We start from the raw sequence: 15,407 nt of genomic DNA, 5'->3' as shown, positions 1-15,407 counted from the left end.
TACAGTTCCTCCTGAAATACTCCAACCACCCCACGAATCCGTTATTCCTAAACGAGTCATGAAGGGAATTACGAACATACCTTGTCTCCACATTGGATCCAGAACAGGATCAGAGGGATCAAAAACTGCTAATTCGTATAAAGCCATTGAGCCAGCCCAACCAGAAACTAGAGCTGTGTGCATTATATGCACCGCAAGCAATCGACCCGGATCATTCAATACGACAGTATGAACACGATACCAAGGCAAACCCATGGAAATACCCCTTTAGCAAAGAAAAATAGACACGATGTCGCTTTATTTTATCGCATTGAAAAAGACTATCCATATCCTATGTACCTAACCCTTCTAGGGGATTCTGTGTCAGAAAGCGCGAATATTTATTTCATTCCATTAAAAATAAGAAGCCAATTCTGTTCATAAGAAGAAAGAGAAGCAGATCTATTCTATACTCGATAAGTGCCAATATGCAATGGGTAACTTGGCCAATTTGGAAAAAACGAAGAATAGATCGCTACCCCTCTTTGTTTAGCATTCAAATCACCCATTCCCTTTTCTTTATTCAATCTGTCTTACATTCCTTATATGTATAACCTTTCAATCTACGTATTAATAGAATCTATAATATTCATATAGAATAAGAATAAAAATTAAGACAATAAACTGCGGATTCTTTCTTTCTGTTCCATTCTTACGTTTCCATATTAAAGTGTGGTTTTCTTACTTAAATTTAATAATATTAATCTAATATGCCCATTGGTGTTCCAAAAGTACCTTACCGGATTCCTGGAGATGAAGAAGCGACTTGGGTTGACTTATACAATGTTATGTATCGAGAAAGGACACTTTTTTTAGGTCAAGAGATTCGTTGCGAGATCACGAATCATATTACAGGTCTCATGGTATATCTGAGTATAGAAGATGGAATTAGTGATATTTTTTTGTTTATAAACTCCCCAGGCGGGTGGCTAATCTCAGGAATGGCTATTTTTGATACGATGCAAACGGTGACACCAGATATATATACAATATGCCTCGGAATAGCCGCCTCCATGGCGTCCTTCATTCTGCTTGGAGGAGAACCCACCAAGCGTATAGCATTCCCTCACGCGAGGATTATGCTTCACCAACCTGCTAGTGCTTATTATCGGGCAAGGACACCAGAATTTTTACTAGAAGTAGAAGAGTTACACAAAGTTCGCGAAATGATCACAAGGGTTTATGCAGTAAGAACAGGCAAGCCTTTTTGGGTTGTATCCGAAGACATGGAAAGGGATGTTTTTATGTCAGCAGACGAAGCCAAAGCTTATGGACTTGTCGATATTGTAGGGGATGAAATGATTGACAAGCACTGCGATACTGATCCAGTGTGGTTTCCAGAAATGTTTAAGGATTGGTAGTGTCCGGATTTCTTGTAAAGTTATTTCACAGCTAAATTCGTGTTTTCCTCGATTTAATAGAAAATAGAAAGACTTCATGATGAGCAATCATCAGGTTAAGATGGATCTAAACCAATCCATTTTTTTCTATATACATACAACATGCCGACGGTTAAACAACTTATTAGAAACGCAAGACAGCCAATACGAAATGCTCGAAAAACGGCCGCGCTTAAAGGATGCCCTCAGCGTCGAGGAACATGTGCTAGGGTGTATGTGCGACTCGTTCAGATCATGACTTCAAACAAATATAAAAAAAATTGAAGTATCCATGATTAGTACCAATGAATAGGATATAGCTTCTCTATCCTAGATTTCTATGGTATATGGAATTTATGGTTTCCTTTGGTGCAAATCCAATTATCTAAATTGGAAATAAGAAGCAATTCTCCCATTGGTAGCAAATGGTTATCCATTAAGCGGAGGAAATAGTAATAAAAAGAAAAAGGCTTATGCTCCTTTATCTTAAAAGAACGGACTAACAGGGTCAGCTACTTAGCCAACTTTCATAATTAAATACCGTCACTGTATGGATAACTCTTATTGTGAAAAGAGCTATTTACTCTATAATGGATAGGTAGAGCCAAAGAATGTGGACTATACAAGTTCGCAATACCTTTTGATGAAAGAAAGGGCTCCGGTGTATAGAGAGGGCCTCACCGTTTAAAAGGGAACCATAGAAACGATGGAACCCACTATTTTTTTTAGTATTATTAGAATGAATTTGTTATTTCGTATAGAAATAACTGAACGGAGTGGAATAAAAAATCGTGGTTGGGAAGGTTACTATAGCAAAAGCCATTGGAATTAATATTTTATATATCGGAATAATTAGTTTTGTTATTAATGAGAAAAAGGGTGGCTAAAAGAAGAGAAATCATTAGTTATTCATTAAGGTTAATTTGATTCAATGACCAGAGTTCCGCGAGGATATATAGCCCGGAGACGACGAACAAAAATGCGTTCATTTGCCTCAAACTTTAGAGGGGCTCATTTAAGACTTAATCGAATGATTACCCAACAGGTAAAAAGAGCTTTTGTTTCCTCTCATCGAGATAGAGGTAGGCAAAAGAGGGATTTTCGTCGTTTGTGGATCACTCGGATAAACGCAGCAACGCGGGTATATAAAGTATTCGATAGTTATAGTAAATTAATACACAACCTGTACAAGAAGAAATTGATTCTTAATCGTAAAATGCTTGCACAAGTAGCTGTATCAAATCCAAATAATCTTTACACGATTTCCAATAAAATAAAGATCATCAATTAAAGGTATAAATAAAGTAATATACTGGAATAATAAAAGATGAATTCCCGGAGAGGGAACTCCGGGAAGATACAATAAATTAAGATTAAGTGGTAGGAATCAACGAGCTGGATTACTTTCTTTATAATATATATAGGTCTGGCCCTTTCGAATTCGAATAAAACATCAACAATCGGAACTTAAGTTCCGGTTGTTGTTTCTTAAATTTTGGTTGTTGTTTCTTAAGTTTCGATTGGAATTGTACTTTTGCGTTAATTGAGGAATATGTCTATTTTTTCTGGGTCTAGAACCTGTAATTATTGAAATTGACTGGGCTTGAAATTGCTTTTCGTTCTCATAGTTACGAAACGGTAAGAAAGATAAAATACGAGCCTGTTTTATAGCAAGAGTAATTAATCGTTGTTGTTTCAAGGTTAATCTATTTATTCGTCTCGATAATATTTTTCCTTGTTCACTAATAAATCTATTAATTAAACTCATGTTTCTATAATCAATTCGATCTCCCGGGCCAATCCGGGGACGCCTACGAAAAGGTTGTTTAGATTTACGAAAAGGTTGCTTGAATTTACGAAAAGTTTGCTTGGATTTACGAAAGGGTTGCTTGGATTTATTAAAAGTTTGCTTGGATTTACTAAAGGGTTGCTTAGATTTAAGAAAAGGTTGTTTAGATGTATACATGATTTATTCCTTATTTAAAATTTGAAAATTTGAAAATTCACTTCTTTATTTTATTAATTTAGGATCCAGAAGAAGTAGTTTTTCTTTGATCCATATCTTATTTGATTCATATTATAGTATATGAATACCCTCTATACATATGAAATAATATCTACCGGAAATCAGATGAGTTGATTTGTATTTTGTATTCTATACTATGTTTTCTTTATATATTAAATATGAAGTTCTTACTCTTTCTGTTGTTTGGAAAGATCAAACACACGATGTTCCTATTTCTTTATTTCGTGATGAGTCGTATGCTTGCGACAATAACGACAAAATTTTTTGAATTCTAATTGTCCGGGTGTATTGTGGCGATTCTTTTGAGTACTATATCTAGAAATCCCCGTCGATTCCTCATTGGCACCTTTTCGAACACAACTGATGCATTCCAAAATAACTCTGATTCTAACATCTTTTCCCTTGGCCATGAACCTCCTTTTCTTTTTGGATTGACTTAACTTAATTCTTCTACTTATTCTTTTATTCTTCTATTTTGAATCCGAAGAAGAAGAATAAAATTCATTAGAATAATTTTTTTTTATTCTTTAATTAAGTAATAAAAAATAGAGAAATAATTAAAGAATACAATCCTTGTCGAATTAGCAAAGATTTTGGTTCGAAATCCTTTCATTTAATTAGCCAGCCCCGCCTTTTCTATGCTCTGATTTCTGAGGCCTTATTTAGCTTGGGTACCCCTTTAAATTGAATTTCTATTTTCAAAAATGGGGTTTACCAAATTTTTAATGACTCTGAGGTTCAACCCAATCCATCTTTTCTTTCTTTTTCCTTCCGATACTAAAAAAAGATTGAAAAGGATCAAATTTTGTCATATCACGAAGAAATCTATCCCTCCCATAGCAATAACTAGAATTAAAAAAAAGGGAATGACAAAGCATCTGGGAATAAACGATTAATTTCTATCAATAAACCTGCTAAAGCACCAAACCATAGAGTACTTAGCACGGGTGCTACAGAGAGATATGTTTTTATATCCCGCATTGAAAATCCTCCTTCCTTGTTGGAATACATATATGATCATAAACTCTTGCCCAAGATTGTTATGCTATATATAAAATGAACCATATCGACGAAATTTTCCTATCCCTAAAAAAGAAAAAGATGACCCCTTCTTCCTATATATTACCAAGGAAAAGTAATCCTTCTTTTATAGGCGAAATTATATTGGATTTTATATGTATATAATTCCTTAATTATATGAGACCAAAAAGAAGAAATGACACGAGGGTTCTATATATAGATAGAGAAAGAAAGAAGAAGAAAATTATGATGTGGAAAAGAAGACAGGAATTGTGTACAATGGCATTGTACAACAATTTAATTTGGAAAAGGGATGTAGCGCAGCTTGGTAGCGCGTTTGTTTTGGGTACAAAATGTCACAGGTTCAAATCCTGTCATCCCTACCTATTACTTCTTTCTTCTTTATAGGCAGTAGCGACGAGATCAATTAAAGTAAAGTGGGTATAACTTGAATTTGTGGAGACTATACGTACGTGAGATACATTAGGAATAGAAAAAGATTTTCTTTTTGAATGAATGAAAGCGCTCTTAGTTCAGTTCGGTAGAACGCGGGTCTCCAAAACCCGATGTCGTAGGTTCAAATCCTACAGAGCGTGATTCCATCTATTTTATGTCGAAGCAGAGTAAAATAACTTAACAAAATTGAATTGTAACTCCAATTTCAATTTGACCTCCTCTCTGGTCTGGAGGAGGTCAATCAAAAAAAAAAAATGACTCAATCAAAGATCCAACTGATCCCCACGCCTGTATTGCAAATACGCAGTCACGAATAATCCCGCTAAAGTAATAGGAATTAGGCCTAAGACGATTCCAAATAGAAAAACTTCAATCATTTCGATTTGTTCGAGGGGATAAAAAAAGAGGTACGATCTATCCCTAAATAGTACTCTAAATTATCCACGAATCTCAATGACCAAGAAAAGAATTCCTAATTAGTCTGGAAAAGAGTCGTAGAATGCCAGGAATCCCAAAGAAAGATTTTTCTTTTCTGAATTATAATTATTCAGTCAATTCAAATAAGGCGTATCTTGTTCAAGCCAATAAATAGAGCTGGGGTTATAGTTAAAGCAGCCAGTAGAAAACCAAAATAACTAGTTAAAGTAAGCATGAAAGAGTTAAATTCCATTTATTTTTTTTTACTACACTACATATGTTGGTAAAGCATTTACCTAAGTTATGGAAAATTCATAATTCATCAGTTATTTTAGATAATACTAAAAAACAAGATAGAGTAAGATACAGAAGTGTAAAAGAAAGTGGATTCATCAGATGATACATGAGTCCCTAATTCCGAATCAAGAGATTTGTTGTGGAATTTGTCAATTGAGTAAAGTAATAATATTAAGAACTAGATCATCTAACCCCATTGAATGAAAAAAAGAAATTCAATTTTCAGGGAAATTTTTGAATAAGAGATAAATAAACAATTGAATTTGAAAAAAAAAACTTCTTTCTATTTTGGATAATTTCTTTTTCAATAGGACCCTCTTTTTGGAGTGAACGATCGAATATTCCCCTATTCCTTCTTATTTTAACTGATTGTATTCCATATGGAATAAGAGGAGAACAAAAGCATTCCACGACCTGCCAAGGGGCTGTTAAAAAAAAAAAAAAAAGAAAGCTCTTCCTTGAATTTACTTTATTTTTATTCCTTTTTCGAACTCCAACCAAAGTAGATTCGAAGACGAGTCACTTCAATTATCCTTTTAAGTTCTATTCTATCTTCTGTCTTTCCTCCATATTTCATCTCGTAAAGTTCCGCGCTCGCAGTTTGGTCAAGAAAGTTAGACCTAATCCAACAAACAATACAAGGATGAATTACGAATTATGAAAGGATAGATTTCACATATACTTGTCCTTGTATTGTGTCAGTATGAGAATATCCTTCCTAAATTATTTATCCAAACCTATTGATCATTAACTTAGATTTTCCCAAGATTTTGGCTGCTATTCCGAATTACTCTATTATTCCGAAGCCAATGAAAAGTAAGTAGAACCTACAAAAATGGGGTTTTCTATTGATGCCTTGAATAACATATAGCTTACCTATAGACAAAAAAAAAATAAAAAAGTAATTATGTTTCGGAACCAGGCAAAACCAGATTGCTGTGCCATAGGAAGGATAGCTATACTAATTCGGTATACTCAAAATACACCTTTGGTACAAAATTGACAATCTCACAAGGATGAAATATCAGTAATTTTCTATTTACTGGTCGATCCCATCTTTTACGGAATCAATTCCTTTTTTGAATGTACAAAAATTTTGGGAGTTCAGCATGTCTGGAAGCACGGGAGAACGTTCTTTTGCTGATATTATTACCAGTATTCGATACTGGGTTATTCATAGCATTACTATACCTTCCCTATTCATTGCGGGTTGGTTATTTGTCAGTACGGGTTTAGCTTATGACGTGTTTGGAAGTCCTAGGCCAAACGAGTATTTCACGGAAAGCCGACAAGGAATTCCGTTAATAACCGACCGTTTTGATTCTTTAGAACAACTCGATGAATTTAGTAGATCCTTTTAGGAGGCCCTCAATGACCATAGATCGAACCTATCCTATTTTTACAGTGCGATGGCTGGCTATTCACGGACTAGCTGTACCTACTGTTTTTTTCTTGGGATCAATATCAGCAATGCAGTTCATCCAACGATAAAACAAATTCCAACTATAGAACTATGACACAATCAAACCCGAATGAACAAAATGTTGAATTGAATCGTACCAGTCTATACTGGGGTTTATTACTCATTTTTGTACTTGCTGTTTTATTTTCCAATTACTTCTTCAATTGAGAGAAAGAAAGAGACTAATAAGAATTCTCTTATCCCATTTGGAAGGATACCATCCTTATAACTACCCATGACTGTTTTTGTCTCTAGCATGACCAATTGATAAAATGTGGAGGAAAGTAGGGGAAATGGCCGATACTACTGGAAGAATTCCTCTTTGGCTGATAGGTACTGTAGCTGGTATTGCTGTGATTGGTTTAGTAGGTGTTTTCTTTTATGGTTCATATTCTGGATTGGGTTCATCTCTATAGTAATCGGAGGACCAGATTGTAAACATGAAAAAGTAGGAGCTTAGCGGGTCCTTACCCCCCTTTATCTGATTAGAGCGGAAAGGACCCGCGGAATTTTTATTTTACTCTTATAACGCGAATTGAATCTATTCGATTCACTCTTATGAAGCAACAAGAAAAAGAGATCACTCGAGGATCCAATATCTTATTCCACGAAGGAAGTATCCTGAAAATCCTTGATTTAGTTTCGAGTAATAAACTAATAAAACCTTAATCAAAACTATTCAACTAGCCTAAAAATAAAAAAACCTTCAATGGAAGAGTTTACTTTTTTTTTGCAAAATTTCTGTAAATTTGAAGTTGAACTTAATTAAACAAGCCAAGCAATTTGCTCACAATCACAAGAAATTTTTCCCCCGCCATATTTTCTTCCCCTCTGTTTGTCCACTACCTCGGCTAAACCTAAGCAAAAGAAAAAGAGGTCCAAGAGACAGACCCGAATAAAGAAGAAATAGTAATCTTTGACGAATTAGGAAGAAAAAGGATTCTTATTTTGATACAAGAAGAATCGGCACAAGAAAAAGGCTTTTTCTTGTGCCGAATAGACGATTAAGAAGACCTGCAATCCCTCCGAAAAAGAAGAAATTTTAATTTGATTGTTCTCGCCTTTGCCTTGGATTCTCTTCTTTTGCATGGGATATAAATAAGGAATTCCAGACATCTCATAAACAAAAAGCAGTCTAAACAAAAAAAGGATTTCCAAAATAGATCATAGATAATTCTAGCAATTGCCAATAAATCGAGGCTTTTTACCAACTTGATGGTAAGAAATCCCGGGACCTAGAAATTCATTTCGTACAATTGAACCTTTTCAAACTGTTTCTTTTTGAGAACCAAAAAAACTTGTGCCAAAATAACGGATGCGAAGAAGAACAAAAGGCCTTGGACACGTAATGGATCCTGAAGCACGATTTCTGCGTCCCCCTGACCAAAACCTCCCACATTAGGATTGCTTGTTAATGGTTGATCAAGCTTGATGGATTCCCCCTCTGAAACAAGAAGTTCTGGTCCGGGAGGTATAATATCAATCACTTGGCGTCCATCTGATGCATCAACTATGGATATTTCATACCCCCCCTTTTCTTTACGTAGTATTTTTCTTACTATACCTGTTGACGTAGCATTATAGACTGTATTGTTACTCTTGCTACCATCAGGATAGATCTGTCCTCTTCCTCGGTTTCCCCCTACATATATGGGATATTTTAAGAAATGAGCATCTTTCTTCGTAGCAGGATCAGGGGAAAGAATGGGAAAGACAATTTCACTATATTTCTTACCGGGAACAGGGCCTATCACAAGAATGTTTTTTTTATCGGGACGATAACTCTGAAAAGCAAGATTTCCTATCTTTTCTTTTAACTCAGGGGAAATACGATCGGGCGGCGCTAATTCGAATCCCTCGGGCAAAATAAGAACAGCACCTACATTCAACCCTCCCTTTTTTCCATTAGCAAGAACTTGTTTCAATTGCATATCATAAGGAATTCGAAGAACTGCTTCAAATACAGTATCGGGAAGCACAGCTTGGGGAACTTCAATATCGACGGGCTTGCTAGCTAAATGGCAATTGGCACATACAATTCGTCCAGTTGCTTCTCGTGGGTTTTCATAACCCTGCTGCGCAAAAATGGGATATGCATTTGAAATAGATGTCCGAGTTATTACGTATATCATGATCGATACAGAAATCGATCGAGTTATCTGTTCCTTTACCCAAGAAAAAGTATTTCTATTTTCCATGTCCAATCGCAGATCCCAGAATTTCTACAATAAATTAGATAGGTAGCTAAGCTAATCTAGTTCCCTATACACGAATCTGTTGTCATTCTACTGCAACAGTTGTACTGCAATGATGAATACCTTAAAGTAGGTATAAATAGAAAGAATTTTGCTAAAATGGAAAAGGGCTTTCTTTCTAAAAAAAGATGCTTGCTAATTTGATTAATATTAATATCGGGAGATCAAATGAATTTATGCTTCACTAATTGAATGATAAATGACTACAAGCGAAGGAGATAGACGATTTAAACAAAAAAAGACCCAAAATTTCAAACATGTATCTAGAATTACTGGAAAACTACAAACAAAAATAGTGAAAATAAGCTCGTTAGGAGCCCATCCAAAATCGTTGTAGACCCAACGAATTACTAGTTCCCAACCACGGGTGGAGTGAAATCCAACAAAAAAATCAGTAACTAAAAGAATAAAAAAAGCTTTTATTGAGTCATTTAAATTATAGAAGAATTCCTGAACCCAAGAATTCAAAATGACAAGTTCCTCTTTACCCAGAAAAAAAGAACCACTTAGAATAGCCAAACAGATTATATTTGTCGAGAAATGCAAAATGGTATGGAGATGATCCTCATTATTTATTTTGACCCATTGTATTATTTCCTTGTGTATTCCTGTAGGAGGTTTTTGTACATGTGTCTTTAGTTTCCCTTTTATCATCTCGTCCAAGAGAGAAAGTTCTTCTAATTCTATGAATCTTTCTAGAATCCTTTTCTCTTGAATATCAGTTAAGAGAGTTTCGGATTGCCTGGTATTCCACCAATTCTTAATCCAAAGTTCCAGACATTTGTTAAATGAGGAAGAGACCCCCCAAGGCAAAAGTACGATAAATACAAGATATAGTAAAGAAGGCAATGCTTTCTTTTTTTTCATTTTTGATCTGTAAATGGAGTTGTTAATGAATATGCTTCATTCGCTGACTCTATTCCATTCCCTGACTCTATATGATGATATTTCTATTTCATGATATTTCTATTTCTTTGAAGCAAAAACTCTATAGGTTTGATACCCTGTATCTATTCTTCTTTTTTGTATATTAGTTATTAGTGGAATTTCAGTGCATTGGGTTCTTTCTTAGATCTAGATGGAATGAAATAGTGAAATAGAATAAAAAAAAAGCCCTTTCGGATGAAAAAGGAAGAATAGTATGCGATATATCTAACTTGGATAAAAAAAAATTAAAAGCAAATTTCTCTTATCCTCGTTTGTTCCTTCCTTTAGATAAATACTTAAAAATCCCCTTACAATAACAAATCCAATTTAGAAGGGACTTCCTCCCTGTGTTGAGAAAACTTTTCTTCTTCCAATTCTTCTTTTCTTCATTCAACTCAGTTCAAAAAAGATACCTCAAAATACTTCAATTGGTACGCGCAAGAAATAGGCCAATTCGGCAGCTTTTTGTTCAATTTCTCGTGGAGTAAAAAATTTATCATCAGTACGAGTCAAGGGAATGATCCCCTGGCCCCGGATTTCCATATAAAGAATACGACGAGGATAAAGACCCTCTTTAACCTGAATTCTAATTGATTGGATATCCCGCATAAGGAATCGAAGGAAGACGCGACGTTTTATTCCAGGGAATCCCCAACGAAAAATGCACACTATTCCCTCTTTTCTATCGAATCGGTCATAACCACTACCTACATTCCACAAAATAGTACACCACAAGTAGGAGCTAATGAATAGGCCTGCGATTCCGTAGAAAGACATCACGACCCCCTGCGGAAAAAAAAGAATTTCTTGAGATGGAAGTATAGATATAATATTCTTACCAAGATAACTGGAAATCCCAACCGATAAGAATCCTAGTGAACCTAGAAAAAGAATACAGGCCCAGAAAAAATTACCCCTTTTTCGAGAACCTTTTAGAAGTTCTACCCATATGTGTTCTGATCGCCAATTCATATTAGATATACTAAATCCAGCAGCGGTCGATTGAAATTGAGAGAATAAGCTAAATAATTTTGACTTTACTTTTTTTGATTCTGAAATCGCCTTCAGCAACTAGTACTCCTGTGAAATAATAGGTTAGATACATTGACTTTCTATTCAAAAAATATTCGTTGATTCAATTAAAATAAATAAAATAAAACTCGCTATACCTGGCTCTGCATATTCATGCATTTATGCTCGTAGCCTATATCCGCATCCATAACCGTTTTTCATTTGTGTGTAGAAAGTGTGTGTAGAAAAAGCCACATACCCTACCATATTATATTACTTACACTAAAAAATACTAGACAATCTTATTTTTTTGCACATAAAGAAATAAAGAAGTCATTGCAATTGCCGGAAATACTAAGCCTACTAAAGGCACGAAAATAGAAGGTAAGTTTAAATCCGTCATGGAATAGGTGTCTCAATTCAAATTTACTATTTCTATCTAGTCGAAAAATATCTTAAGATTCTTATGATATAATTAAGTATATCTATTATAAGGAATATTGACTATTGTATTGTATTTTTTATTTTTAGTTTGAAAAATATTCTGTAAAAAAAATGAAAGGATAATAAGAAAATTCCAAAAAAGGAGAACTAATTAAAAAGATTTTATTTTGATTTTCCCATCCTCATGGCCTTTCTATCTTTCTAATCTAATTTGAAATTGGATTCAAAAGAAAGCGGTTAGAATTTACTTCCTGCATACATACTTCTCTAGAAGCGCATACAATAATGCGTGGTAAAGGCGGAAAAATAGTATATTCAATCAAAATCAAAGGGCAAATTATCTTACCTACTATAGATCCCCTACTACCCTCTTAGACTTTAAAAGGCGATATACCACCCAAAGAAAGGGTATGAAAATGCCGGGTGGAGTTAGCTTTTCGACGAAGACCTGTCCCGTGCAGCGAAGCCCTGTTAGTAAGACCCCCCGCAATAATGGATTATAGAAGAATATTATTCCAAATACTCCTCTGGACGCATATAGTAGCATTGCGATTCCGAATCTTTTTTATTTATGAATATGAACAGAAAAAATTCATTGTATCGTTGGGTCGGAGCGGAGGTTTGGTCCAGAAAAATTAGAAACAAAACGTCTACTCTACCGCATTGAAGTCTATAGCGCTGTATTTCCACGAAAGTATAATTCTTACCATCAGGATACGATCCTTTCTTTTGAACTAAACGTCTCTACGATGGGTCCAGGTTCTATGTCCAATCCCAAATCAAGGATTTCTCGCTCTTGATCGGAGTCATAAACTAAAAAAAAACTACCTTTTTATCCTTTTTCTCAAGGTTATAGAAAACTTCCTTATCTAGTTCTAGCATTTTGAAAAAAAAAAAATGCTTCTTTTTTTACACACAGTTCGAGTCACTTGTTGACTCACGATTACGCCTGTTAAAAGTTTCAAACGTCCTCTTTTTTGAAATTGAAAGAGAGTCCTATAAAAAGGTCTAACTTCCAAACTATGTCTTTTTTCATTCATTCTCCTTTAGTTTTTTTCTCTATCTAGAAGTGGAATAGAATAACCCGGTTGAAGGGTAATGATCATACGTCTGTAATGCATTGTATGGCCCAGAATAGGTCCTATTCTTCTACCTTTTCCAGGTAGTCGATGGCTATTCACAGCTACCACCTTAACACCAAAGAAGAGTTCGACCCAATGCTTTATTTCTGTCTTAGTGAATCCCGATTCGACATTAAAAGTATATTGATTCTTTCCCAATAAACGAAGACTTTTTTCTGTAAATACTGCGTATTTGATTCCATTATCATTATCATATGATAATACTATATTTTATTATTTTATTATTTTATTTGTATTTCTTTATTGTATTATACCTTAATATATATATTCTAGATATATAGAATAGACGAATCTCAATTTGTCAAGTCTCATGATCATATCATGATCTATTTTTATTCGGCTCAATCTTTTTTTTCTAAAAAAGATTGAGCCGAGTTTAATTGCAATCAATTAGAAGAATAAAGAAGAATTACTGCATTTCATAACTGATTTTTTTCTCTTTTTATTTCGTTTCTTTTTTATTTATACCTTCTTTATCTTTAGTTTTATCTAGTTAATCAATAGTATCTACCGGCTCGAACTCGAATTTGATCGCCTTCCATACTTCACAAGCTGCGGCTAGTTCAGGACTCCATTTGCAAGCTGCTCGGATAATTTCATTACCTTCGCGAGCAAGATCGCGCCCTTCGTTACGAGCTTGTACACAGGCTTCTAAAGCCACTCGATTAGCTGCTGCACCAGGTGCATTTCCCCAAGGATGTCCTAAAGTTCCTCCACCAAATTGTAATACAGAATCGTCCCCAAAGATTTCGGTCAGAGCTGGCATATGCCAAACATGAATACCACCTGAAGCTACCGGTATAACACCTGGCATGGATACCCAGTCCTGAGTGAAAAAGATACCGCGAGCACGATCTTTTTCAATAAAATCATCGCGCAATAAATCAACAAAACCTAAAGTCATTTCGCGTTCCCCTTCTAACTTACCTACTACTGTACCGGAGTGGATATGATCTCCCCCAGACATACGCAATGCTTTAGCTAATACACGGAAATGCATACCATGATTTTTCTGTCTATCAATAACTGCATGCATTGCACGGTGAATGTGAAGAAGTAGGCCATTGTCGCGGCAATAATGAGCCAAAGTAGTATTTGCGGTGAATCCCCCAGTTAAGTAGTCATGCATTACAATAGGAACCCCTAATTCTCTTGCAAATACAGCTCTCTTAATCATTTCTTCACATGTACCCGCAGTCGCATTCAAGTAATGCCCCTTGATTTCACCGGTTTCGGCCTGTGATTTATAAATAGCTTCGGCACAAAAGACAAAACGGTCTCTCCAGCGCATAAATGGTTGTGAGTTTACGTTTTCATCATCTTTGGTAAAATCAAGTCCACCACGTAGACACTCATAACACGCTCTACCATAATTTTTTGCGGATAATCCCAATTTTGGTTTAATAGTACATCCCAATAAAGGACGACCGTACTTGTTCAACTTATCTCTTTCAACTTGGATACCATGAGGCGGGCCTTGGAAAGTTTTTGAATAAGTAGGGGGAATTCGTAGATCCTCCAAACGTAGAGCACGTAGGGCTTTGAAACCAAATACGTTACCTACAATGGAAGTAAACATGTTAGTAACGGAACCCTCTTCAAATAGGTCTAATGGATAAGCTACATAACAGATCCATTGGTTGTCTTCCCCAGCAACAGGCTCGATGTGATAGCATCGTCCTTTGTAACGATCAAGACTGGTAAGTCCATCAGTCCAAACAGTTGTCCATGTACCAGTAGAAGATTCGGCAGCTACTGCAGCCCCTGCTTCTTCGGGCGGAACCCCAGGCTGAGGACTTACTCGGAATGCTGCCAAGATATCAGTATCCTTAGTTTCATACTCTGGGGTGTAGTAAGTCAATTTATAATCTTTAACACCAGCTTGAAATCCAACACCTGCTTTAGTTTCTGTTTGTGGTGACATAAGTCCCTCCCTATAACTCTTGAATTAAGAATTCTCACAATAACAGGGTCTACTCGATGTTAATTAGGCGTAAATGAAACTTTAGCAAAAATCTCGTAAAACAAAAAGGATATTCAATTAATATAATATCAACTCATTAAAGAAAATTGAGGGCATGCTTAGGTTAATGAATATGTTTCATTCATATATAATGCGTACACCCTGTGTATGTTCTATCCTATAGGAATTCCAATATAGGAATTCGATAGGAATTGAGTTGTTGTTATGGTAAGTTAACACGGTTCGTTATTAAACCATGGATTTGATTTACCAAATCCATAATTATTGTATACTCTTTGATAGATATAGCGCAACCCAAATTAATTCCTAATCCTTATTTTACAAGTTCTTAATAGTTCTCTTTTCTTATTTTGAATGCAAATACCTAACTAAATACTAATAAAATTCTTTGTTGACAGCAATCTATGCTTCACAGTAGTATATATTTTGTATATCGAAGTCCTAGATAGGAAAGTAGAGTAGGCACAGATCCTCCACAAAAGGCAAAATGTATATGAAAAAAAAGATTGATTGAACTTTCCAATGGACTCATTCCATGAGTAAACGAT

The 15,407-nt window shown here is 35.2% G+C and overlaps 2 non-coding genes across 2 annotated transcripts; both read left to right on the top strand.

Annotated features, from left to right (window-relative positions):
• The first annotated feature begins 4,773 nt into the window (after positions 1-4,773).
• Positions 4,774-4,847, top strand: TRNAP-UGG (transfer RNA proline (anticodon UGG)). Its single transcript has one exon. It is a non-coding gene; the product is annotated as a tRNA-Pro (tRNA).
• Positions 4,848-4,986: 139 nt separating this feature from the next.
• On the top strand, positions 4,987-5,060 carry TRNAW-CCA (transfer RNA tryptophan (anticodon CCA)). The gene has a single exon. It is a non-coding gene; the product is annotated as a tRNA-Trp (tRNA).
• The last annotated feature ends 10,347 nt before the right edge of the window (positions 5,061-15,407 follow it).

This window comes from Triticum urartu, unplaced genomic scaffold, assembly GCF_056163025.1.
Source record: "Triticum urartu cultivar PI428250 unplaced genomic scaffold, HENAU_Tu73 scaffold281, whole genome shotgun sequence".
Taxonomy (NCBI): domain Eukaryota; kingdom Viridiplantae; phylum Streptophyta; class Magnoliopsida; order Poales; family Poaceae; genus Triticum; species Triticum urartu.
Note: the sequence above shows the minus strand (reverse complement) of the source record. Positions and strands in the feature narration are given on the sequence as shown.